Below are 26,259 nucleotides of genomic sequence, written 5' to 3'. Positions count from 1 at the left end.
TTTCCTGTTACTATAACTGAGTCTCCACATTCTCGAGAATGAAGATAAAACATTTTTAAGACATCTGGGCAACTTCAGCAGAATTTGCAGCCCAGACATGACAGGAGCTGCACTGCTGAGGTGTGGGTGGGTCATGCTTTCTCTAAGCCCAAATAAGAAGCAGGGGTTTTTGATGGTGGAACAGCGTGGGCCCTGATGTGCTTGCCAAATGGGCTTGGTGTGCACAGGCTACATCCAGTGCTTTTGGTGCGTGTCCTATGACCTGTCTGGCCAGAGGCCCTGGTTGTCAGCCCAGGTTGAGAGATCAGAGGAAGGTGACTGCAGGGGCCATGTTGGTTTTGGCCTGGGGACCTGACAAGTCACACCACCTGTACTGTGGAGTTCCTAGAAGCTGCCTACTGCTCAGCCAGCCTGCTTGGGCATGAACGGGGTGTTGTGCCTCCTACACACACCAAGGAAGCCATGGCTTGACCAATGAGCAGTGAAAATTCTGGAAAGTCAGGCCCTCTGTGTTCTTTCCTCTTTTGCAAACCACGGGCACCATGGGTTCTCTGGGGGTTCCTTCACTGTGTCCAACCTGCTCCCTATCTGATTGGGAAAGGGCTGCCAAGCCGCACCTCATGGCACGGAGGTAAGACCAAACCGTCGCAGAGTGTGAGCAGCCTGCTTTAAGGCTGTCCCTGAGTTGCTCCTGTGTGTCTCACGACGTCTTGGGAATTTTACAGGATGTTCACAGAATCCAGTCTGTCCTCTAGATGCTCGAGATGAGAAATAGACTTCCTGTCCTTTAAGAATTCATTATTTCTCTCCTTGGGCCATTTGCTCAGGAGCAGAAATATCACGTTCTATTCCCAAAGAAGTGACATGGTAACCTTATGATGAAAACGTACGAGACACACTGTGTTGGGCTGAGATTCTGCAGGTGGCATTCAGGTAAGGATCAGGCTGGTGGAAATGATCGTGGGAGACCAAGGCCTTTCTCCTTGCACGACGAGCTAGATCTTCCTGTGCCTTATTGCTATTATGGTCTGGTTTTAGCTTTGGTTTTGTTTGTTGGATAGGTGAAAAGGCCAGTTGGAGGAAGAGCAGGATGTTCAGTCTTTATCAAGCATTACCTGGTTCGAAATGTAGCCACTGAAAGCAGCAGTATTTTTTGGCCAGCTTCTCGGAGGATAAGGCAGTGCGTGGGTGATGGACACAGCCCAAACGCAGGCCTTTCACAAATAATCTGCCTGTTTCTCTGCTGCTCTGCTCATTCTGCAGCCCTCGGCTGTCCCCCTGGAGGCCAGCTGTCCCCTGGACACTGAGCTGCTCACCTAGGCCAGCCACCTGAGACTTCTGATGGCCTTTGAGGTGTCTTTTCTCTCCCCTCCTGCTCCATCCGCCTGGCTTCCACGTATCTCCAGCCTGTACACAAACTCCTTTCATTACTCTGGTCCAGCCCTTAAACTCCCAGGCAGATCGTTCTTGTGTAATTCCTTACAAGTATTCTCCTTCCTGGGGTGCTTGGGCCTCACCATAGGGATGAGTCAGGGCACGTTACCCACAGCTACCCAGAGACTTATCCTGCATGCGTGTGGCTCCTTCAACCTCCTTCCTTCTTCGCCTGTGGGAGTTAGACTTTTGGGGACCTTGTGCCCAATCCCCGAATGTAATGGAAGTTTCAGTAGAATGAAAACAGGACTGAGTTGGGAGGAGACCTGGGGTCTTGTAGCCCTGCGGCACCCCACCCTAACCCCGGGCCCCGACCGCGCCAGTCTGTGGCCTGTTAGGAAACTGGCTGCACAGCAAGAGGTGAGCTGTAGTGAGCAAGCGAAGCTTCACCTGTATTTACAGCTGCTCCCCATCATTGGCATCACTGTATAAGCTCCGCCTCCTGTCAGATCAGTGGCATTAGATTCTCATCGGAGCATGAATCCTGCTGTAGACTGTGCATGCGAGGGATCTATGTTACGCACTCCTTTTAAGAATCTAATGCCTGATGATCTGAGATGGAGCTGAGGCGGTGATGCTAGCGCTGGGGAGCAGCTGCAAATACAGATCATCATTAGCAGGGAGATTTGACTGCACAATAAATGTAATATACTTGAATCACCCCCAAACCATGCCCCCGCCTCCCTGGTCTGTGCAAAAATTGTCTTCGATGAAACTGGTCCCTGGTCCCAAAAAGGTTGGGGACTGCTATTGTAGCCCAACTCTGCCACAAATAGTTGGCAGAGTTCAATTTCCTTGCCTGTAAAATGAAGTCAGTGGCTCCCAAGTGAAATTTGGAATAATGTCAAATTAGCTAGCATTAGATCATTTATCTTTATGTTCCCCACATGATGCTGATGCACAAACCAGGTCTGGGAACCGTGAAGCTGGGCGATCTTATCCCATGAGTCTATCTTTTTAACGTAGAAACATAAACTTACTTTGCTGACTGAAGACTGTATAACTTAGAACTGGAAACAGACATAAAATTTAATAATCCATCTCTATGGGGGCAAAAAAATGAAACACCTTTAGCTAGTCCAAAGATGAAATGGAAAAATAAACATGTCTTAAGATGGTTTGGCAGAGGAAATATTTTCTTTGACAGGATATTAGAGAATTTGTCAAGAGTTATTAAACAGGGAAGTCAAAGGTTCCATTGCAGGAACTCAATAAATATTTGTTGATTAATTGATTAGTGTGCTAATTCAAGCAGAGAAGGAATTTTATCTCTGTTTTAAAATCAGGATTTCTCGTTGCCCATTCAGGATAAAAATATGCTCCGTGTTCAGCTAAGCAACCTAAACTGTCTATTCCATTATTCCAACAAACACCAAAAAGGATTTAATGTATCCTTTGGCAACCAAAGATAAAACTCCCACGTCAAGCTTCTTTCAGGCAGATATTAATGGTTACTTTTAGTTATTAAGAAATATTACATAATTCATGTGCTGTGCTTAGGGACAAAGTAGGTTTAAATGCCGGACCCCCAGGAATTTCAGGCAGATTTCCTTTGAGGATGGCTTTGTTCCCCACCCTGGGTGTTTATCATGCCTCTGAGTGAAACCCAAACCATGACAATGGCCAAGCTTTTGAAAACAGAAAGGACCGAAGGTCCTTTCAAAACTGCAGCAATCAGAAGAACTATTGATTCCAAAATTGAGCAATTTCCAGTGGTGCCAAAGAATTGGCATATTATAGTAATTAGAATATGTCTTCTATTCAACACATTCCAAATTACTTTCTATTCAAACATATTCAAAATGTATTTTTGTTCAACATATTCAAAATGTTCATCCTTCAAAAAGTACTTCCCAATTACCCAGTGCCCCCACCCCACTCACCTTTATTCCACCCACGTGGGGGTCATTTGAATGCTATTTGCTCTGGTAAGGTGCTGTCATTTGAACAATATACTCACATTTCATGTAAATTTGAATTATGTAAATTTTAAATAGCGCTATGTAAAATAGTAATAAAGTATCACTGAATGGCAACATTTGAAATAGTGCAAATTCCTCCAAATTTGTATGAGTTCTCCAGAATAGCATATCAAAGCCAGAGACCGACTGGGTGAAATTTATACCACATTTAGTCCCTTGTGTAGTGGCCACCCGGAGTGGCGGTAAACAAAAACCCTCACAGGCCTTGGTCAGTTTCCTGGGGAATCACACTGTGAATTGGAAGCAGAGGCTTTTGTGAGTGCATCGTGCTGTTTTTTTTTTTAAACATTCATTGTCGTAATAATTTAACATCTTTTATATCCTGTGACAATGTCATCTAAGCTTTTATAAAGTGGTGGCACTGAAAATGTACTGTAAATTACAGTTGTCCTTCGGTATCTGCAAGGATTGGTTGCAGGACCCCTGGGGATACCAAAATCCATGAAAATGGTGTAGTATTTGCATAACCTACACACATCCATATACTTTAGATCATCTCTAGGTTACTTATAATACCTAATACAATGTAAATGCTATGGAAATAGTCGTTACACTATTTTGTTTAGAAAATAATGACAAGAGCTTTTCCACAAACAAAAAAAAGAGAGAATAATGACAAGAAAAAAATGTCTGTGCATGTTCAGCACAGATGCAACCACCCTTCCTTGCTTTTTTTTTTCTCTTTTTGCAATACTTTCCATCCATGGTTGTTGAATCCGAGAATGTGGAACCCCTGGATATGGAGGGCTGCCTGCTCTATGAAATGACGTTAGATATGGGAGACAAGACATGACACTGGCCATGATCCACAGTGCAGTTCGTTCAGGAGAAAGATTCTACAAAATAAAAGGGATAGCGCTAGGGCATTTTTAAAAAGCATCATTAAAGCAAAAACATGCTACCATGAGTACAGATGTATGCACTCTGAGAACATACCCTCCACATTTTGTGATCCTATCTATAGGAAAATTAGACTTGAATTAGGTGAATTCTGAATGATGCAGTTTTTGAGGAATGCAGTTGCCTTTAAAACAGCTTTGTGTGACTATAACACGTATCCCTCCCAGATTGTGATCTCTTTAGGAGGAAGTGGAAACCATCTGTTGTTGTTATATTCCACACTCTAATTACCTAATGATAATAATGGTGACACTGTGATGGGAGTTTACTATTTACAAAGTGTTTTTGTCCCAATTTGCCCTCATGATGACCAGCAAAGTGAGTTTTCTGACTATCCCCATTTGATGGACCAGACCCCAAAGGTGCAGAGAGATTCACTGATCGCTCAGGTCACCCAGCAATGAGTAGTGGGTCAGAAAACTGTCTCTTGGCCCTAGAATGGGAACCTCCAAGCATCGGTATGGACGTCTCACATTTGCCTCACCTTGAAGCTGGAAGTCTGAGTCCTTCCTCTGCACATGAGCATGAGCTGGCAACACGGGGGATGAAAACCTCTCTCCCTACCTCCCTTCTGCATTATCTGTGACTGTGGTCCCATGCCTAGTTCCCTGGAGAATCACTTTGTTAAGGCAACACTTTCATCTGGGGCTGGCCGATGATCAAGAAGGGTCTCTGGTGTACACTGATGTTCAATGCATGGAAGTGTGTCCCCTAGGGATGGAGAGGAGAGGAAGGGTACAATCCCATGTCAGAGCAGAACTGTCATAGCTACAAGTCCCAGAGGGAGCAGCAGAAAAAGTCAGGGGACCGCTTTCTGTTTCCAACCATAATGAGTCATGAGATTTTAAACAAGTCCTTTAACCTCTCTGGGCCTTAATTTCCTCATTTGCAAAATAAAAATGCCACTCGTTCAAACTACCTCACAAGACTCTTAAGGAAGGATGGGAGTGTTTTCTTTCTGACACATGGCATACTAAGGCAGGACAGACCCAGCACCTACCCTGAGCCTGCAGAAGGGACACCTCCCCGCCTCATGCCAACACCTCCACCCCGCAAAACCCCCTACACTCCCTGGTGGGCATGCACAGGACTTTCTTATTGATTTTAAAAAATAAACTCAGGTTTTCGAATTTGGAGAGCAAATAACAAATATGCTAGCTAATCGAAGAAACTGAAATACATATTTATAGGCAAACCTATTTTGTTGGCTTTTACAGATAGAAAATTATGTCCCCTTTTGGTCTATAAAGTGTATAAAGTTATCCCAGTGTGACAGTGAAATCAGTTTTAAAAAATTTATTTTGGAGATGCCCAGAATGGGCAATTTAGATGTATTCACAGGGAATGTCCTCTCCTTGCCCCCAAATGTGCCTCAGGTGTAGCTTTATCAAACCAAAGGAGATTTGTCAGGGAATGTGTTCTTGTCCTCCAAAAAACAGGGTGTGGCTCTGCAAGCAATGCCAGGTAGGAGGAGATCTGCTCCTCCGCACCTACGACCCTGGGAGGGGCCAGGCAAAAGGGAAGAACACCCCCTGCTCGCCTTCCCAGGCCCCGACCAGGCAGCGCATCCCCCCTAAGCTGCCTCTGGTGTGCATCTGATTTCACATGAGTTGATGTCTTTGTGGGCAACGGTTCTGCACAGTGGGGTGTGTTCTGGGGAAGGAGAGCAGTGAGTTTTATGTTGTGATAGTTTGATTCTGGCTGCTGGAGGGCCTGGAGCACCAACCGCATTAAAAATGAGTCTCAGCCAAGACCTGGCCCAGGGGAGGAGCGTAATGAGCACCCATTCCGCATAGCTGCATCCCTTTCTCTTGGGCTTGAAGTTCCCTGTGGAAGGTCTTGGCTGGCAGCCTCCTGCAACCAAGCTTCTTAGTTTTGTGTTAAACACATCAGAATTGTGCGTAGGGCAAAAATGTGCAAGTGCGTGTATTGAGAAAAAGGTCCTTCCACCTCATCCATTATGAAAACGTGGAATTTACAAAATCCTCATATTGCAGATGCTCTAGATCCATCCCCCACCCCCACTGTGCCCCTTGAGTACACATGCCCATTCTGAGGTTGAGGAAGGAGGCCCAGGGATGCCCCGTGGCTGGCGCGAGGCCACTCAGCCAATTGGCAGAAGAGCCAGGCCTAGACCCACTGCTCTGCACCCTCCTGTCTTGGGACATGGCTGGTATGCCTGTTATCCACCAGGTGGGCCAGGCTATGAAGGTCAGAGCAGGTGTACCTACTCAAATGAGACAGGCACCTGGAGAACATGTGGAGAGGGCTTTGCCAGGAGCAATACAGTCTGGAAAACAGAGTGAAGTCTTTAAAGGTTGTGGCTGCAGAAAGAAGTGATGTCCTCAACAGCTGTCGGAACCCGAGAGGAGAAGCTGGGAGCAGGTGACGTTGGAGGTCGTGCAGGCAGGTGGCGTTTGGTGCCCAGGCCCCAGGCACTGGGCCCCATTTTTGGAAACCCAGGCCTCTTGTCCCTGGGAGGGTGTCTGGCACTAGAAAGTCAGAAACTCAGCCCTACAGGGACTGAAGTAGTTATCAAGAGTCAAAAATAGATGTTCAAATTTAAGAAATAGGGGTGGACCCCCATGATCGGATCAAAGACGGGGTTCATTTTGGGGAGCAAGGAAACAAAGCAGGGGCCAGGAAAGGGTGCCAGAGTGTTGGGTTAAACCCTCTAGGACTACAGACAGGACTGGGCCCAGAGGCCAGACTGGGACTGGGATGTTTAAGGGGGTTGGTGCAGGGGCAGAGGTGAAGGCTGCTGACCAGCCAGAATTTTGTACTGACTTTTAGCCCAGTGCTCTTTACTATTAAATATTTGCCTGTTAATTGTTCTGCGTAATGGAGACTTTTCACCCTTGAACCTTTCTTTCACAACCTGGCCCCAATCCATCAGAAAGAAGAGCATGCTCAGCTGCTCCGGGCATGCTGAACCGCAGGGCCCTCGTAACTGCGCTTCCCCGGGTACCAACTCAGCTTCCTCATCCCTCCTCTGTCTTTGCTCCAACACATCTCCTTGGTCAGCTCCCCCTCACCTCCTTGCCCAAAACTAGGTTGCTCTTCTCCCCGGGCAGTCTTACATTCCCTTGCTTTATTTTTCTTCCTAGTATTTATTATCATCTGACATAATGACATATTTGATTTGTGTCTGTCTCCTGCACCTAGGATATAAGCTGAATGGGGGATGGTCAGATTTTTTGTCCGTTTTGTTTATTGATGTCCCAGAACAGTGCCTAGCACCCAGTAGGAATTCAATAAATCTACGCTGAATGAATGAATGAATGAATGATAGAAAACTTGGTCGGGGAGAACATTGAAAGTAAATAAGAACAACAATAATAATACTTTTCAATTCAAGCTATTATCTGTTCATTTGTTTAAACTCCACCTTGGTTTAGAAAGTCTCTCATTACCTGTCTGCGCCCTGTTCAGCACCATTGGGTGGCGGTTTAGCAGTTCAGTCGACGGTAAAAGGGTTTTAGATGATGTTACGGGCCGAACTGTGTTCCCCCCAAAAGATATGAAATCCTACCTTCCAGTATTTCAGAATGTGACCTTATTCGGAAATAGGCTCTTTATAGGCTCATCCAGTTAAAATGAAGCATTAAGGTGGACCCTCATTCAATGTGACAGGTGTCCTTATAAAAAGGGGCAATTTGGACACACACAGATGTGCGCAGAGGGAAGGCAAGGGGACGACACACACAGGGAGGAGACAGCCGTGCGAGGACGGAGGCACAGAGACTAGAGTTATTCTGCTACGGCCAAGGAATTCCCGGAGCCACTAGAAGCTGGAAGACGCCTGGGTCACAGTCTCCCTCGCCGCCCTCAGGAGGACCCAGCCCTACCGACACGTGATCTGTCCTGGACTTCTGGCCCCAGGACTGTGGCACAAAACATTTTTGTTGTTTAAATCACGCAGGTCATGGTTGTCTGTTACAGCAGCCCCAGGACGCGAACACAGTTGGGAGCTTCCTCTGCACCAGGCAGTCTGCCCCATTTGGGCAGAAAATAGAGAACCCAGACCTCATCTTGCCCTGATGCTGCGAGGTGCGATGTGGAGGTGAACTTTCTGGGGACAGAGAGCAGCCGAGGACGGACGGGGCAGAGCAGACAAGCCTTTGCTTGGCTCCCCCCTTGGCCACGGCCGTGCCCGGTGCGTGGCACATCTCTCCACCATTTAGACTCTCTGCATCACCCGCAAAGTGAGCGTTTGGAGCGGGTCTCGTCCACAGCTCCAGCTCACACGCATGTCCCACAGTTCTGTGGCATTCTCCCAGGTCTAGACGTGAGCAGAAGGCACGGGGGAGAGAACATTTGGTGAAACAGTGACCACGAACACATTTTCAAAGTGACTATTAATTGACAGGGCCCAATTTGACAATTTAAAAACCTTTTGTGCCCCCTTGGCTGGTTTATTTCTAGCCTCGGCTGATGTCATTGATAAACCGAACAGGAAGATGAGTCTGTGCTCAAGTAGGGTGAGAGGCCCTAGGTGACAACCACCTGGTTAAGCTAGCTGTTGCCTCATAAGTTCAACTGAAAAGCAGAAGAGGAAAAAAAATCACAGCAAGAAAGAGGCCCAGAGGAGGGAAGTTCTGGTCTGCTAGAGAATAGATTTGTGCAGAAGGGCCCCAAATAACATGTTTGGCCAGCTTTTTCTCAGCTCTGCCACTTCAGTCCCAGTGGAATTACATGTCAGTTGTACAAAGTGCTATAAATAATTATTGGTTTTGCAAAAATTATAATCGGACAGAAATGCTTATAACACAATGCTTATAGAAATGCTTAACAGGAATGGTTATAGTGTCCCATGGGAGCTACATCTCTGAAATATCCAAATTTGGAAACAACCGCCTCCAAAATCTGCCCCCACAGTCTGCAATCGCCTAAGTGTTGCAGCAGCCTAAGGGCAAGCACTCCCCTCCCGCCAAATGGGTGGAGTGGGGGGGGGCATGGGGTAGGGAGATGGATTGTGCCAGGGTAGTCTGGGCAAGACACACCTGTTGTTTAGGCCAGAAACAGAGACCTTGAGGTTATCTATGGAAACTTCCACTCCATTCAAGAAATTAGAATATGACCCAATAGAAGGATTTTTCATCAGTTCATTCAACAAATCCTTATGGGAACTTTCTAGCTCCCAGGTGATGGACACTGAACATGCAAGACAGACACTGTTCCTGCTTCCCTGAGCTAATAATTTCAGGCAAAATATGAGAAATTACAATAAGAATTGTGAAGGAGACAGAAAATAACAAAGGTACTTAACTTTGATAGAGTGATCAGGCCTCTTTGGTTTTTCTGTGTGTGTGTGTGTGTGTGTGTGTGTGTGTGTGTGTGTTTTAGAGATGGGGTCTCACTATGCTGTCCAGGCTGGTCTTTGACTTTTGGCCTCAAGTGATCCTCCCACCTTGGCCTCCCAAAGTGCTAGGATTACAGGCATGAGCCACTGTGCCTGGCCCAAGAAGGCCTCTTTGAAAAGACAAAATTAAGACCCACAAGGTAAGGAGGAGCTGGCCATGTATAAAACAAGAGCAAGGCCAACCCAGGCAGAGGGACAGCATGTGCCAAGGTCCCAAGATGGGAAATCAAATGTCTGCTATTGATGTGGAGGGGAATATAGAGAAAAAATTCACAAGTAGGACAGAGAATTAGGAGTCTAGAAGAACTCGAAGACAGCAATTTGCCAAACACTATTAGTTATATTTTCTAAAGTTTAGAGAGGCTCATTGTCTCCCCCTAAAGTCTCACAGCAAGTCCATGAAAGAGGGAAACTAGAATCCAGAACTCCAGACTAGTTTGTATTACGAAACTCTCTCTCTCTCCCTCTCTCTCTCCCTCTCTCACCATATTGTACAATAAACCTCTTGAATTTACTTCTCCTATTTAACTGAAATTTTGTATTGTCAAGGTATTTTCTTGAATGGTATTTCTGTTCTTAATACGAATTCTGCTGTTGGAATAATTTTTTTCCCTGCCTTATAAACTATGAAGGCTTTTTAAAAGACATAAGTTCATTTTTTTTTCTGTTAGGCTCCAACTCTCTTCTTTATGCTATGCATGCCACACACACACACACACACACACACACACACACACACACACTTTCTCTTAGAGAAAAAGTGCTCATTATATGTAAAAACGGCAAACCAAACCCTCTCCTTAACCAAGCAGAGCAATCTGAGTTTACCTCATTCCTGTTTTTCCAAAATATTGGAAACCGTGTGTGCCGTACAGATTTGGAAGGCATATAAGAGGTCCCTTTGTCTTGTTGCATTCATTCATTCGTTTGCTTAGTCAACTGATCAGTGATCTCAGCCCATGTTCCCACAGCACGGCTACCTCTCTAGTGACTGCACGCTGCCACACTGATCTGACATCCTGTGTACTTGTCTGTCCCCTCTGCTGGACCAAGGGCTCCATGGGGAGGGTGTGTGTGGATCTATCCTGAGCACCAGAGAGCCCCCAGGGCTAGCACAGGTCCCAACCCGTTGAAACCGCCCAACGAATATTTGCTGAAAGTTGAATGAATGACTGAAGGGATGGATGAATATGTGAAGGTTGACTATCCTCAGCTCTTAATTAGAAAATTCACCTGCGAGAAAGTGGTTCTGTAGTCATGCATTCTCCAGTCTTGTCTTCAAACACTGTTAATAGTGAGTTCAGGTACCGTTAAATGCTTATCCACCATTAAAGACCATCAAAATCCAGCAACAAATCTTACAGTGACCGTGGTACTCCCAAAATTTTCTAAAATTGTATTTCTTGTGGTTTTCAATAGGTAATACATCTGCATGATTCCAAAGTCAAAGCGATATAACAAGGTGTACTTTGGGAAGTCTCACTCCCACCTGTCCCCAGATACTCTGGTCCCCAAGCCCCACCACCCATCCATCCCCTCTATAGTGATCACGGGGACTGTTTGTCTGGAGCAGTTCCAAACTGTGCCTATTATCTTGGTATAAATATTAACAGTGACCCTTTCACTCCCAAAAGTATCCCATTTAGGCAAAATATATATACATATATATTAATATATATACGGTTACTCTATCTGTAGTTAACCACCTCACTACTTCCTTCAAGCTTTTCTTCCTGCAGAATCAAGCAAGTAGGAACATATATTCCTATTTCTTTCTTCCTTGTGTGCTCTCTTCAGCACCTGCTTTTCTTCTTAACAGGCAGCCCTTTTCGGAAATGGTCCTCATCTATTCTCTTTCTTTTTTCATTTCTTTTTTTTCTTGCAGCTGCATGGCACCCATTGTGTAGATGAGTATGGCTTATTAACCAGTCTGCTATTGATGGGCGATTGGGTTATTGTCAAGTGTTTGTTGTTAAAATCAACGTGTCAATGCTGTTCATTTGCACGCGTGGAGTTGTGACTCTAGGAACATACTCAGAAGCGGGGTTGCTGGATCAGATACAAATGCATCTGTAATTTTGATAGATGTAACCAAACTTCCCTCCACTGGAGTTGGGACATTCTGCAATTCTAAAACAAGGTATGAGACATCACTGCTTTCCTATGACCGTGCTCTTAGATGCCTCACAGACTACATGACTTGATCCAAAATTAGAAGCTATGACCCAGAAGAGAATACTCTTGGCTTATAGCTTTCCCAAAACCAGACCTGGCTCCTTAGACCTGCGAAAGAAATGCCAGCACATTAGTGGTGTGTTCTAATAGTGATTTAATTGGACAATTTTTTTCCAAATAAGTTCCTGTTCTTTATAGCAAATTCTTTCATCAACATGAAGAACTTTCAGTATTTTCCTATCTTTTCAATGACTAACAGTTTTTTATTAAATCTCCTAACAACTCAGTTGCTAACCAGTGGTGCTTCTTTAGTTTGATGCACATCAGAAGACAGGTTTATGCCAGGCATAGTCTAAGGTCCCTCCTGGCTCTAAGAGACAGGTTCTTCCCTGTCTCCTGAAGTGGCTGTTCCTGCTCGGTTGTTACGGCTTGAATATTTTGCCAGACATTTTCTACCCTTTAATACATTTGATTTCTGAAATTCGCCAGCATTTTGCCCTCATTTCCCATCTAAGCACTTAAATTCCAAAAAGCGCTTACTCCTCTGCAATCCTCAATATCCTGCCTGAATTGAAAGTAGATCTTTTTCTTTTTAAAGAAACAGATGGCCATGTATGATATAATAATTTATATTATTATGGAGAAAACCCAAGCACTTCATTAACCGTGTTACAAAATGCTACTTTATGGTTTTATAGCCATGATAAGCTATCATTTATAATCCTCTAACATCCTAAAAGCCTTCTGGCCTAGCCAAGTCTTGGGGCAAAATAGATAATGGGTGAACCCGAAGTACTTTTTCTGAACAGTTGCTCATATCATTTTACATCAGCAAGGGAGACAGCAAGGAGGTAGCAAGATTAAACTACAAACTCAAACTACTGGTGCTCCCAAGTAAACCTTTTAATCATTTTGGAGTTACAGTGTTGTCTACTAAATTGCCGGAGGGATATTGAAAAATTAGGCTCTTGACTGATCTTTGGCCCATATAGCAAAGGGCTCATTGCTGTTGGAAATGCTTTTCATGAAATTGACAATTTCACATTCTGATTTCAACAGATTCTCTTTATTACAATAAATTTCTATTAGCCAATATCTTTTATTACTAGGTAAACTCTGTCTAAAGAGATCTATTTCTTCAGCTTTAAGACACCACTGATGTCTTGTGAAAGACAGTGGTTTTAGTGCAAGAAGGATTGGGACACAAAGCTTGTATTTCTCAGCCTGGCCATGCCTTGCTGTGTGCCTCTCCAGGCGCTTGGGTATTCAGACTACTTGGTGGAAGACTGTTGAATGAAATCATTCATTTTATCAGGTATCCTGGAAAAAACAAGAGGCACCAGGTTCTGTTTTTCTTGTTGCAACTTTAACAGCTTGATCAGACTGAAGTTTGAAACTATCTACAAACAATGTTCATAATAGGTAAAAATTAAATGTCCAAGAATATAAACTGGATTGAGTTGTTATAAAGTCATAAAATAGAAATCTATAAAGTCATAAAAAATTAGGAGGTAGATTTCCATTTATTGACATAAAATATTCCACTATGCATTTTATTTTCTGTTGCATATATTTCTTGTCTGTTTTTTTTCTTCCCTTTGTAATGAAGAGCTAACATCAGTAAACAGTCAGGTACTCTATGCCATTGTGATCTAAATAGACATCAGAATTCTGAGAGTGCAAGTGCTATTGTTAACCATTTCAATAAAACAGTACAAGGAGAACTACCAGTTCTTTTAATGACATCGAACTCAGAGGTCATCTCGGAGATCAAGTCTCCATTAGAGAAAAAGTAGCTGGACCATGTCGTTGCAACTCTCATCCTTGGATAGTCACTGTCATCCTTGGAGAATTCTATGGAGGGACTATTTCCTTATTTAATATTTTTCACAAAAAAGTCTTAATAGAAAAGTGAAATTAATGCAGCTGAAGAATTAGATGATAAAATTAAATATTGATGAATTATTGACCTTTGAATCTAAAGGCATGTTTCTAGGCATTGCTTGCAAAGGGAGCAAAATGAAGAACGAACACCTGAGGTGGGTTCCAGGTGTACGAACAAGGAGCTGTGGGAAAGAAAACAGGAGGCAGCTCCAGGCTGAAGGAGATGGGATCTGAAGGAGGGTAATACTTGAATGCAATTGTCAAGAGGGGTAAGGGAGAGTGGCCTGTTTGAAGACAGCAGGCTGTTTGTTTTAGCTGGAGGCCAGGAGAAGGCCAGTGAAGGCAAGAGTGGCCCAGGAGACCAGAGGGGAAGGGAAGGATTGGTTTGTGAGGCCAAGGAGTTTAGACTTTACCATATGGGAAATAGAGAGCCAACAGAGTTGTTTTCAGCAGTGTTTACTGTTATTCTCCGTAACGATATAATTTCTGCCAGTAATATCAATCTTTGGACCAATGAATTATCCTGCCTATACCAGGAGTTAGAAACTTCTCAGAGGGACTAAGGCGAGCCTTCGTTTATTTTCTTCTGAGAGTCGAGTCAGAGAACAGGATGTGGCCATTCCAAGAAGTCACTGATTTGACCAATGGCATTGGTATAATATAATTAGGGGAATCCTAAGCCTCAGTAGCATAAGACTAGATTGATTATTCATTCGTTTCTTCAAAACAATATTTGTTGAGACTCACCCTATGTTAGTAACGGTGCTAGGGCTTGGGCATACAACAGGTCTGATCGCTACCCTTTCACAGCTTCAATTCTAATGAGAGGAATAGACAAATAGAACAAAGAATAGAAATATAGTGAGATAACATTGCTGTCTAATCAGCCTTTCTTCTCAACTCAGCATGAACTTTTTCCTACTGCCCTGGGGTGAAACCATTCTTAAACTAATGTAGGCCAAGGAGCTTGCTATCAAAACACTAATCCTGACTGCTGCTGTCCCAGAATGGTTGTTTTACTGCTTTGAGTTCCAAAAGGTGTTTGGTTTTCAAAAGTTCCCTGATTGTTGTGATAGACACCAAATGGAAGCAAAACATTTGGTGAATTATAGTTTTATAGCTAAATAGGTAATAGCTAGTCCTGTTTTTCAATATAGATAAAAACCATTATGATTAATGAAATATAAGTTTATTTGAAAATGTTACTGAATTCATAGCAACTTTTGATTATTTTGCATTTTTTTTAATCACCAGGTACCAAAAATATAATTACTAATGTGTGGGGGAAATTCTCAAGGTTGGTTTCATCTTAAGCAGCAGCCTTCATTCATTTAAATGCTGTGAATTACAGATATGAAGAATAAAGTCTTAGTGGAGTAGAGAAGGGTATTAGGTTTCCCCAGAGAAACAGAAATGATTTCATCTATCTATCTATCTCTCTATCTATCCATCCATCTATCTATCTATATCTATCTGTCTCTATATAGAGAGATTTATTATGAGGGATTCCATCATGTGATTATGCAGGCTAAGAAGGTTTACAATCTGCAGTCTGCACCCTGGAGGCCCAGGAAGGCCAGTGATGTAGTTTCAGTTTGAACCTGAATGCCTGAGAATCAGGATTGTTGATGTTCAAGGACCAGAGAAGATGGATGTTTCACCTTAAGCAGAAAGCAAATTCACCTTTCCTCCACCTTTTTGTTCTATTCAGGCCCTCAGTGGATTGAGTGATGCCACCCACATTGATAATGATGGATCTCCTTTACTCAGTCTACTGATTCAATGATAAATTTCTTGCAGAAACACTCTCACAGACACACCCAGAAAAAAAATGTTTTACCATCTATCTGGGCATCTCTTAGCCCAGTCAAGTTTATACATAAAATTAACCATTGCAGGGATAGAAAAGGGAGAAGTAAATGTGTAGGAAAGCAGGATCCCTGGAAAGGAGACACTAGACATTGAGGAGTTGTCACCAAAACTTGTGTATTTAATACGTTTATGTCAGACTCTCCTGGATTTGCTAGTTGGGCTAGAATGTGCTTTAGATATGTTCTAGGTGGGCAAGCTCCATTCTACATAAGCTGTGAGGACTCATTCAATCAAATTTTTCACTACATCGATTAAACTAATTTAACCACTTGATTCAGTGTCATGTATTAATGGATCTAATCTGGCCTCCAAACGTTGGAGTGCCCTGGGGGCAAAGATCAGGCTGACTTACTGCCTGTTGTAATTCAGGTTCCCTAAACTCAGAATTCCCCACCTATAACGCAATTCACTGCTTGTCCAGGTGTTACCTGCCTCTCTCTTTGTGCCACCCTGTGGGGCTCAGGGAACTGGCACAAGAAAATGTACTCAACCAACTGCTTTTGCAGCAAGTAAAAGTCCTTGGTCTCTGACATATCCTCATATATGCCTGTGGGGAGATGGCCATGCTCCCAGCAAAAAATCAGGTCCCTTTGGTAGAGTTGTTGCAAAGGATAAGAAAATAATAGAAAATGGAAAATAATGGAAATAAAAGAATACACAGAGATGAAGGTATAGTTTTATAGATTTATAAAGATTATAGGCAAAGCGGGTACTCAGGGGGCCTTGGATAGCTCCATCAATCTCAAAAGGCCACGAGTGAAGTTTTACATGGGCATTATAGGTTACAGTGATTGGTTGCTAGGGGTAACAGATTTACATAACAACAGGTAGTTCCTCTCAGGTTAACAGTTTTTCAAAAGGCTTCTTCAGATCCCTTAACTAACTCTTTCTACGTGAACAAATGGTTACAAAATCATTCAAAGGCTAACTTCTAAGTTCTAAGGTAAATTTATCACTTAAACAGAGATATATTGGCTCCATATTTTCTTTATCAGGTTATTGTGGATGGAGACAGGTAGTCAGGAGTTTAAGCAGGAACTGTCCCTTGGGCTAATTGCATTTAGCCACAGGTGGCTGTTTGTCAGGCAGGCATTCTTTGATCAGCTCCCCTCCTGTGGCTCCCAGCAGACCTGCCTTGCTTTACAAAACAAGTTCGAGCCCTAGGTCTGAGAATCGCGGCGCCACTGTGGGATGCAGCCGCTACCAATCTTTCAGAGATGCCCTCCTGAGGTGAAAGAGCTTTTGATATGCAAACCAACACGTTCACATATTCCTTCAGGGCAAAGCTCTGCAAAACTCTTGAGACGTTTCTGTCTCCAATATATTTATATTAATTTATGGAGAAACATATGTCATAGCTTCTTCCAGCATTCGTGAAACTGTAGCAAGCTAACGTGTTAGCTTGTAAGTAGGGTAAATCTCAGTCTTCACAGCTCTTGACACTACTCCACCGGACTTAGCCAAAGACACAGGCCCAACCATTTAGGTCTTGGACATGGCCCCAATATACCAATAAACCACAATACTTATGGGGATGTAGAAATGTTATTTCAGTCTGTGAAATGTTCATGCGTGTTGAAAACAAAGCTGGGTACGTTACTGTGGAATTTGTCTCTAAGAGCAGATAAATTCTGAGCATTTGTCACAAAGTCCCCTTGATTGGCAGCTGGCAGGTTTCACTGGAATAATTCTGAACCATCTTCTTTCAGTGGTGATAAAAGGACTTTCGTTAAGTCTGTGTGCTACACTTTGCATAATGTAACATAATCAGTCTCCCATTTTTCTTATAGTGGGATCTGTCTGATGCTATTTTTCCTTTTAGAAAAGAAAAAACTAAACTGACATGGAGAACTTGCAAATCTTCATGCCAGGGATGCTACAGAAATCAGAGTAAACGATAACATAGTTGTCCCCCTTGTTCACCATGTCACTTTCTGTGGTTTCAGTTACCCACCTGAAACCATCAACCACTGGCCAAAAATATTACAGTATTTTGAGTGGTGGGGAGAAACCACATTCACATAACCTTAATTACAGCATATTATTATAATTTTCCTATTTTATTATTAGTTATTGTTGTTAACCTCTCACTGTGCCTAATTTATAAATTAAACTTTATCATAGGTGTGTATGTATGGGATAAAACACAGTATATATAGGGCTTGGTATTATCCATGGTTTCAGACAACCACTGGGAGGCTTGGAAGGTATCCCCCATGGATAAGGGGTCTGCTCTACATGCATTCATGCGTCTGCTTTGGAAACAGAGGTCAAAATATTTTCTCTAGACATCCTTTTGTGGATCCATTTATTCATTATTGCCTTTGAAGATTCCCTTGGACTATGAATTTTTTGTGTGCACTAAAAACCAGGAGGGCAGCCTTGCTTCTATTCCACTGGGCTCTTCCTAAATGTTGGATTCAGCTCAGCTACCTGCAGCACCATACACAGCTGCAACTTCACATCTTCACTAAATCCCCAGAACTTGCACTTGCCTCCAAATCCCAGCCTTCCTGGACTTTCCAGTCCCTGAATTCTGCCTTCATCCCCAGATAAGTTCCATTCACTCATTTTGTCATTAACCAGACACCCAGCTCCCACGGGTCCAGGCCAGTCTGCCCTGCTCCCCACAGCACGAGTGCCACAGATCTTACATTGGCTCGTCCTGATCACCATGACAACCTGACAAACTGATATGTAAACGTTCTTTGCTTTAATTTCTAATTTAGCTCATATATTTTGATTTTACAGTCTATAATGTAAATGGCTTTAATGAGAAGGACAAGATTTTACAAATAGGAAAACTACTTTAAAAAAATTCAATGCTCAGTATGTCCTCGAAAACTAATGTTAACCTTGAAAAATGTAATTGGGACCTGAGGATTCAAATTAAATAAATAACTGAGCAATATTTAACCCTTTAATAATACAGAATGAGGCATACAGATTCTATTCGAATCAATCAGGGTCAAGTCAGGAGAAACAAACCACAGCAGCTGTTTTAACAGAGAGAAGTTGATATAAAGCATTAGTAACTGGCAGTTTCCTATTTCTGCTGTATCACAATTGTCACCAATTTAGTGACTTACGACAACACAGATTTATTACCATACAGTCCTAGAGGTTAGATATCTGAAATCAGTTTCACTGGGCTAAATAGAGATGTTGGCAGAACTGCATTCCCTCTGGAGGCTCCAGGGGACAAGTTGTGCCTTTGCCTTTTCCAGCTTCTGGGGCCCACCTGCATGTCTTGTCTCGCAGCCCCCACAGCTCCAGCCCATGCTTCTGTTGTCACCTCTCCTCTGACTCGGACCCTCTTGTCTCCCTCTCTTGAAATCCTTTGTGACTACATTGGGCCCATGCCGAAAATCCAGGGTAAGCTTCCCATCTCAAAATCTTTAACTTAATCACTCCTGCAAAGTTCCTTTTGCCATGTAAGGTAAACTATGCACAGGTTTTGGGGATTGGGACGTACGCATCTTTGGAGGACCATTATTCTACCTGTTAGAGTAACTGACAGGCGAAAGTAGGACAATAAGGTGTCATATTTTATAGACTGAATCAGCAACTTCAGGAGGCAGCAATCTCTCCCAGGATTGGAGTAATGAAGGGAAGGTATTGGAATCTTTAAAACCTGGAAGCGTCAAAATGGAGCTTGTAGAGCAGAAACCCAGCCCTTTGAGGACGAGGTGCCAGTGGCTAGTGCTGGTGTCCCCGAAGGGGCACAATGAGGCACGTTCTCCGAAGGTTAGGGAACTGCAAACTGCCGCACCTGGAACCAAGTGCAGCTGCCGGGGAGAAGCAGCAAGGCATCCAATGCCGACCAGACAGGAAACAGACAGGAATCCCACAAGAAGCTGCAAAAAGGGACAGGTCCCTCTCCCTTCCTCCCACCTGCCAGTTTTCCTCTACTGTCCCTTGTCGGCAGGGTCTAAGAGGGAGCTAGCAGGCAAAGGGAAAATGTGTGTAGAGTCCCGGCCCCAGCACCGCTGAGCAGGGCACAGAAGGTTAAGTTTGAGCTTGAGACATAACAGCTTTACAAGTGCCGCAGAACTCAGCTTGAGGAAAAGCAAAAAGCATAAACCAACCGATTGTTCTTTAGGAGGATTTCTGGAGCAATATTATAGATATTTTCATCGAAACATTTCATAATCATAAGTGAAAAGAAACCCAGACAGGAGCCATCCTGAGTCAGAAGGTCACATTAAGAAAACTCCATCCCATTTGAGAGAGCAGTCTACGCATTTTCACCATATTTTGGCCTTATTTTAACGGCTTGTGTTAATACAGTCTTTCTAGACTCAATCTTCTGTTATTATATACCAGGTTTATTTTCTAAACTACTACATATTTTCTTTACTCCAAATTATCAATCTATTTTTAGGAGCAAAACTAAAAACCACAACATTCTTGTGTCTTTCTAGCATTTTATGCTTCATGTTGACTTCTAGAATGCACCAAGCTTAAGCACCTGCAGTGCTGTACTTGGTACACTCTTCATTGCCAAGTATAGACCAATTATGATGCTCTTGAGCCAGCCTCGGCTGGCTACCATTGCTTTCACCTTCATTTAGTATATTTCCTTGTCATGATTACCCAGGAGTGACTCCAGCTAAAATATTCATTCAACTGCTTCTAATACCACATCCTCACAAATTCTGTTTCTTTTCCTCTCCTCCACGTATAAATGCATCTTTTGATTTAGTGCTATGGTGCTAAATTGCTGCAACTCTGCAAACTGTACCGTTGTTTCAAAAATCATTGATTAACCACTTCATTAGAACCCTTTTGTATGTAGATTTTTTAATGAAAAAGAAACCAATACATGGAAAACAAAAATTATATCAGGAATTTATTCCAAAAACATTGTTCAGGATAAATTGGATCTCTAGAGATTCATCCTGTTCACATACACATTTTACATTTCCATCCATTGAATAAAGATTATTGTTTAAAGCAGTAATCCTAAGTAACTGATTATAAAGTCCCCAAATGCCCCAACTCTTGAAATATGTGACAGGCAATGGAACCATGGAGATAGGAAATAATAGATTAGCTTGTATAAAACTGACTTTTCAACAAGCGTTTATTTTAAAGGAGTTTTCTGTTTACGAACTTTACTTTCCTTAATTTCTATTTTACTACTACTTCATTTTCTATTATTTTTGTTGATGATAATTTCTTTCGAGACTTCTTTCTTTCTTTTTTTTAAATGCTACTGTGCTTTTGTTTTGGTAGTACTGCCCTGCTCTTCGTGTGGCTCCCCCCTCCCCACAGGAACCATACATTTACCCAAATCTTTATATTTTTTATTGTTCTCATATATTTTGATAGGATAATTAATTTTTGAATGACAATTTTTGTCCCCTAATAATTGACCAATGGCATTTTAATTTTGTTTTATTACCTGAGTAACTGCAGTGTGTTTAATTTCCTTTTTCCCCTCTAAATACCTTATATGCTATCACTAATACCTTAGAAGTTTGGGGATATATAACAAATTTCCTTACTTTCCCAAATAAATGTATAAAAGTAAGGAGATTAGTTAGTGTGTGTGTATCAATATCGCTTATAATCAAAGATAAAAGTGATACTGTGGAACATTAAGAGACTATAGTCATATTTCACTTCTGTTCATTTTATGCTCTCACATAAAATAGAAACATTTAATGCTCATGTACACATGATTTCTAATATTTTCTTTTGTAGCTTGCCTCTTTCTTTACTCTAATTCTCTTCATTCATACCTAAACATTTCCTTTCCTGGGAGTTCCACTGCTAGTTGTGGTAGTCTAAGTAATTGGGATTACTCCTCTTGCTGAGAACTAGAAAAACTAACAATTACTTTTTAAAAATGCTTGAAGGCATCAGGGAGCTAAGAAGTTAGTGAAGAATCAAGGAGCCAAGATGTTGGAACAGAAGGAAACACAGACAGATAAGCATGGCATTGGGATTTCTGCAGCTTTCCCAAGTGGCAGATGAGCTCCACAGAGACCAACAAATTCGTGGAGCTTGGGAGAAAAACCTGGAGTTCATGTGTTACCAAAGAAGGAGATCCCAGTAACCCCCTAAGCTCTGGAAAAGCGACAAGGCTGCTCTCCAGGACTGAGAGTAAACTATAAATGGGCTGACTTTCACGGGGACTAAAGGAAGCTTCAGATCATCTCAATTTCTGATGACATTAAGGTTATCTGGGATTGCTAGGACCCTTTGCTACTAATGAGAAGAAAATATTTTTGTCTTTATGGAAAGATAAAGTCATCTTAGACTTTATCTCTACAATTTTGATATACAATGTCTGGCACTCATTAAAAAATAATCAGGCACATGAACAAACAAGTTAATGTGGAAGATAACCAAGAGGGAAAATTTACAATAAAAAATGACTTATAAGTATCCAGATAATCAGACTCAGAACTTAAAATGACTATGCTTGGTATGTTTACAGAAATCGAAGATTCAGAATTTATGTAGAAAACTGAAAATAATTTTTAAATGAAATTTCTAGAATAGAAAAATTCTATAGTGGGTTTTACAGCTGAAAAGAGAATTAATGAACTTAAAGGTCATTAATAAATATCAACAGCACAGAGACATTAAAGCAGAAATGAGGCTAAGAAATAGGGGATACAGTGAAAAGTTTTAAAATATGAGTCATTTTGTGTCCAGAGGAGAAGAAAGATAGAAATATTATTTGCCAAGTTAACAGCTGACAATTTTCCAAAATGGATGGATGATATCAAATTACAGATTCAGGAAACACCACAAAATCAAGAAAGTAAATATAAAGAAAATCACACCTAAGCATACCACAGTACAACTGCTGGAAATCAAGGACAAAAATGTCTTAGAAGTAGCTCACAAAGAAGAAAAATAAGCTTCAAAGTAGCAACAATAAGACTGACAGTTTTCTTTCCAATAGAAATAATAAGGCCAGGAGACAATGGAATGATATCTTTAAAACACTGAAAGGAAATGACTGGAATCTGTATTTCAATACCATCAAAAACATCCTTAAAAATGTAGCTGAATAGATACATCTTCAGACAAACAAAAATGGAGAGAATTCAGCAGCAGCAGACCAGCACTAATGAAAATATTAAAAGATCTTCAGGCAGAAATAAAATGATCCCAGATGGCAGCTCAGAGATTCAGAAAAGAATGAAGAAAGAAAAGATAATCACAAAGGGAAGTATAAATGAATATTGATGATTTAAGTCATAATACTAAAGTCTCATGAGGTTTTAAATATATAAAAATCAAAATACATGGCAAAATCACTTTGGAAAACAATTGGGTAGTTTCTTAAACAGCTAAACATACATTACCATGTGACTCAGCAATTCCAATATCCATGCAATGATGAATGTATAAACAAATTGTGGAATATCAGCACCATAGAATATCACTCAGCTATGTACAATAATGAACTATCGATACGTGCAACAGCAGGAATGAATCTCAAAACACGCTGTTCCAACAAAGCCAAACACGGAGGAGTACAAAAACAAGCTTACAGTAACAGAGAGCAGACTGATGGTTGCTTAGAGGTGAAGGAACTGACATGAGAGAATTTTTTGGGTTAAGTGGATGTTACATATCTCGATGGTTACATGGGTGTACACATTTGTCAAATTTTATCAAACTTTGCACTTAAAATGGGTGCATTTTGTTAAGCGTCACCTACACCTCAAAAGTTAAGTACATTTACAAAATATGTGAAAAAATAGCATCGAAGTTGGTCAAAGTGCTACAAGGTCCTGGCACTACCCGGGAAAATATAGAAGTGTTTGATGTTGAGATACAAAGGGTGCACGTAGCAATATCTAGGGTGATCACTAAAAGAATGATGAAGTAACTTGTAAATACCAAACAAATAATTGGAAAAATGGAATTTTTTTAAAAAAGACAATTTGAAAGGAGATAAGAAAAGAAATTTAGAATGGATTGGCTAATAGGAAGCAAATGGTAAGATAGTTGATCTGGATTAAGAAAACAACTATGTGCTCCTTGCAGGAGACACACAACAAGAACAATACAGAAGTATTCAAAGTAAGGGAATAGAAAAAATAAATCATGAAAAACACTAACAAAAAAAGCCAGCATTATTATATTAATGTTATAGAAAGTAGACTTTAAGGCATAAATGATTACTAAAGATATAGAGGAATATTTTATAATACAAATAGTTTAATTTACCAGAAAGATATAGTAATTCTAAAAATGTATGCACTTAATAACATAGCCTCAAAATGTGTGAGGCAAAGATTAACCTAACTACAAGAAGAAATCAATAAATCTACAATCAGTGTGAGATTTTAACATACCTTTCTCATTAAGGAGACAAAAAAAAAAAGAGATAGATTTGAACTTTACAATTAACAAACTTGACTTAATTGACATTTAAAGAATATTTCACTAATGTTGCAGAACTCATTCTTTTTAAAGTACACTTTGTAATAGTTATAAAAATTACCACATGCTGAGTAGTCTAAATCAAATCGTAACCAACATGAAAGGCTTGCAATATATAAAATTTGTTGGCTGGCAGTAGTGGAATTACATTAGAAATAAATTATAAAAAGATAATTTGAAGATCCCTCCATGTGTGGAAATTAAGAATTATCCTTTAAATAATCTATAAATCAAAGAAGAAATAACAATGGAAATCAGGAAATATTTTTGATAGAAGAAAAATGAAAATGCATGTTGGTTGTGGCTAAAGCCACAAAGGAAAATTTATACCCTCACTATACATATAGTAGAAAAAGAGGAAGACTGAAGAAACAATGATCTAAGCATCTCTGAGAGTGGAAAACACACACTCAACGTGCTTTTTTTCCTATTCACTCTACAACAATAATCAACACAGAAGACTTCTGTGATCAAATGTGGGGTTTCTCCCCACACATCACGCGAGCAATCAGTTTACTACAGTAAGTTTACTGCAGCGGGACCAGCCGGGTGTCCTCCAATTCAATTCAGTTCTGATGCTAGCTCTCCGGAGATAGCCTCAGATCCCACAGTTGAGGACTCCTCCCCAAGATGGCAGCCCCTGCCTCAGGCACCGGGCTCAAGTCTGGGTCTCTGGAGCTTCTGACCCACCAGCTTCAAGTTGGGGTTCCCACAGCCTCCTCTTTGGGTTCGATTAGTTCAAACGGCTCACAGAACTCAGGGAAATACTTACGTTTATGACAAAGGACACAGATGAAGGGATGCATAGGGCGAGGTATGTGGGAAGGGGCGCAGAGCTTCCATGCCCTCCCTGGGCGTGCCACCCTCCAGGAACCTCCTGTGTTTGGCTCTCCCGGAAGCTCTCCACACCTCATCCTCCTGGGCCTTTTATGGAGACTTCATTGGATAGATATGATTGACGACCATGTAGAAATGTGATTGAACAAAAAGGATATGATCTAATACTAATAGACTGAGTGGGGAAACCCAGCAAGGCCTGTCCAGATTCTTCTTGAACTCTCTAGGCAGCATCCTTCCTCCAAGGTATGGAGCAGGACCCCTTTTGGAATGAGGGTCTTATGACCCACAATCAGAAAGGTAGGGGAAGATTAGAGTCCTGCCTTGGGCAAATGAAAGGAGGTCAGAAAAAGATCAGAGAGAGAGAGAGAGAGATTCTGTTTTCTGAGGCCTGCTTCTGAGGCCTAAAGTGCCCCACCACTATAACAAAAGACTGGAACAAATACTGTGGGCGTTCTGAGCCAGGAACTGTGGCTGAAAACCAATATACACAGATACAACCACAGAGATATAGGTACAGACAATATAATATCACAGTACCTATCTCAAAAAGTTAGAAAAATATCAAATTAAACTCAAAGAAAGTGGAAGAGAGAAAATAAAAAAGATAAGACGAGAACAAATGGAATATAAACAAACATACAATAGAGAGGCTCAACAAAGCAAGAGGTTGGTTCTTTGAAAAGACTAATAAAGTCATAAGTCCCTGGTGGGATGGATCAAGAAAAAAGAGAGAAGGTAAAAAATAACCAAATTAAGAATGAAAGAGGGAACATGGCTTCAGATCCAACAAATATTTAAGATATTATAAGAGGATACTACAATCAGTGTCATATGAACAACTAAAATTTTAGACCAAATGGATAATTTCCTAGAAAAATACAATTTACCTAAAGTGACACAAAAAAATCTGTACAGTTCTATAACAATGAAAGAAATAGAATGCATAATTTTAAACATCCCAAAAAGAAAACTCCAGATCCAGATGGCTTCACTGGTGAATTTTGTCAGATACCTAGGAAAGAGGGCTAGGCGCACACCAGTAATCCTAGCACTTTAGGAGGCCAAGGGGGGAGGATCGCTTGAGGCTGGGAGTTTGAGACCGGTCTCTACATAAAATTAAATCCCAACTATTTGAAAGCCTACAGGGGGGATTCCTTGAGCCCAGGAATTTGAGGCCATGATCACGCCACTGCCCTCTAGCCCAGGCAACAGAGCAAGATCCTGTCTCAAAAAAGAAAGAAAGAAAGAAAGCCAATTGTACACAAATTTTTTCAGAGAATAGAAAAAGTGATAATGTTTCCCATCTTGCCTTCTGATGCCAGGGTTAACCATGATTAAAAAAATCTGACAAGAGCATTATAAGAAAGGAAAATTAGAAAATTACAGCTCAATGTT

At 41.5% G+C, this 26,259-nt stretch overlaps 1 long non-coding RNA gene across 1 annotated transcript in view; it reads left to right on the top strand.

Annotated features, from left to right (window-relative positions):
• Window positions 1–460: 460 nt before the first annotated feature.
• LOC105810098 overlaps window positions 461–26,259 on the top strand; it is a 32,753-nt gene continuing 6,954 nt past the window's right edge. The window contains exon 1 of the long non-coding RNA XR_001137482.1: window positions 461–631. This is a non-coding gene — a long non-coding RNA (uncharacterized LOC105810098). The remainder of the gene's footprint in view (window positions 632–26,259) is intronic.

The sequence above is a fragment of the Propithecus coquereli genome, unplaced genomic scaffold (assembly GCF_000956105.1).
Source record: "Propithecus coquereli isolate 6110/MARCELLA unplaced genomic scaffold, Pcoq_1.0 Scaffold203, whole genome shotgun sequence".
In the NCBI taxonomy this organism is placed as follows: domain Eukaryota; kingdom Metazoa; phylum Chordata; class Mammalia; order Primates; family Indriidae; genus Propithecus; species Propithecus coquereli.
Note: the sequence above shows the minus strand (reverse complement) of the source record. Positions and strands in the feature narration are given on the sequence as shown.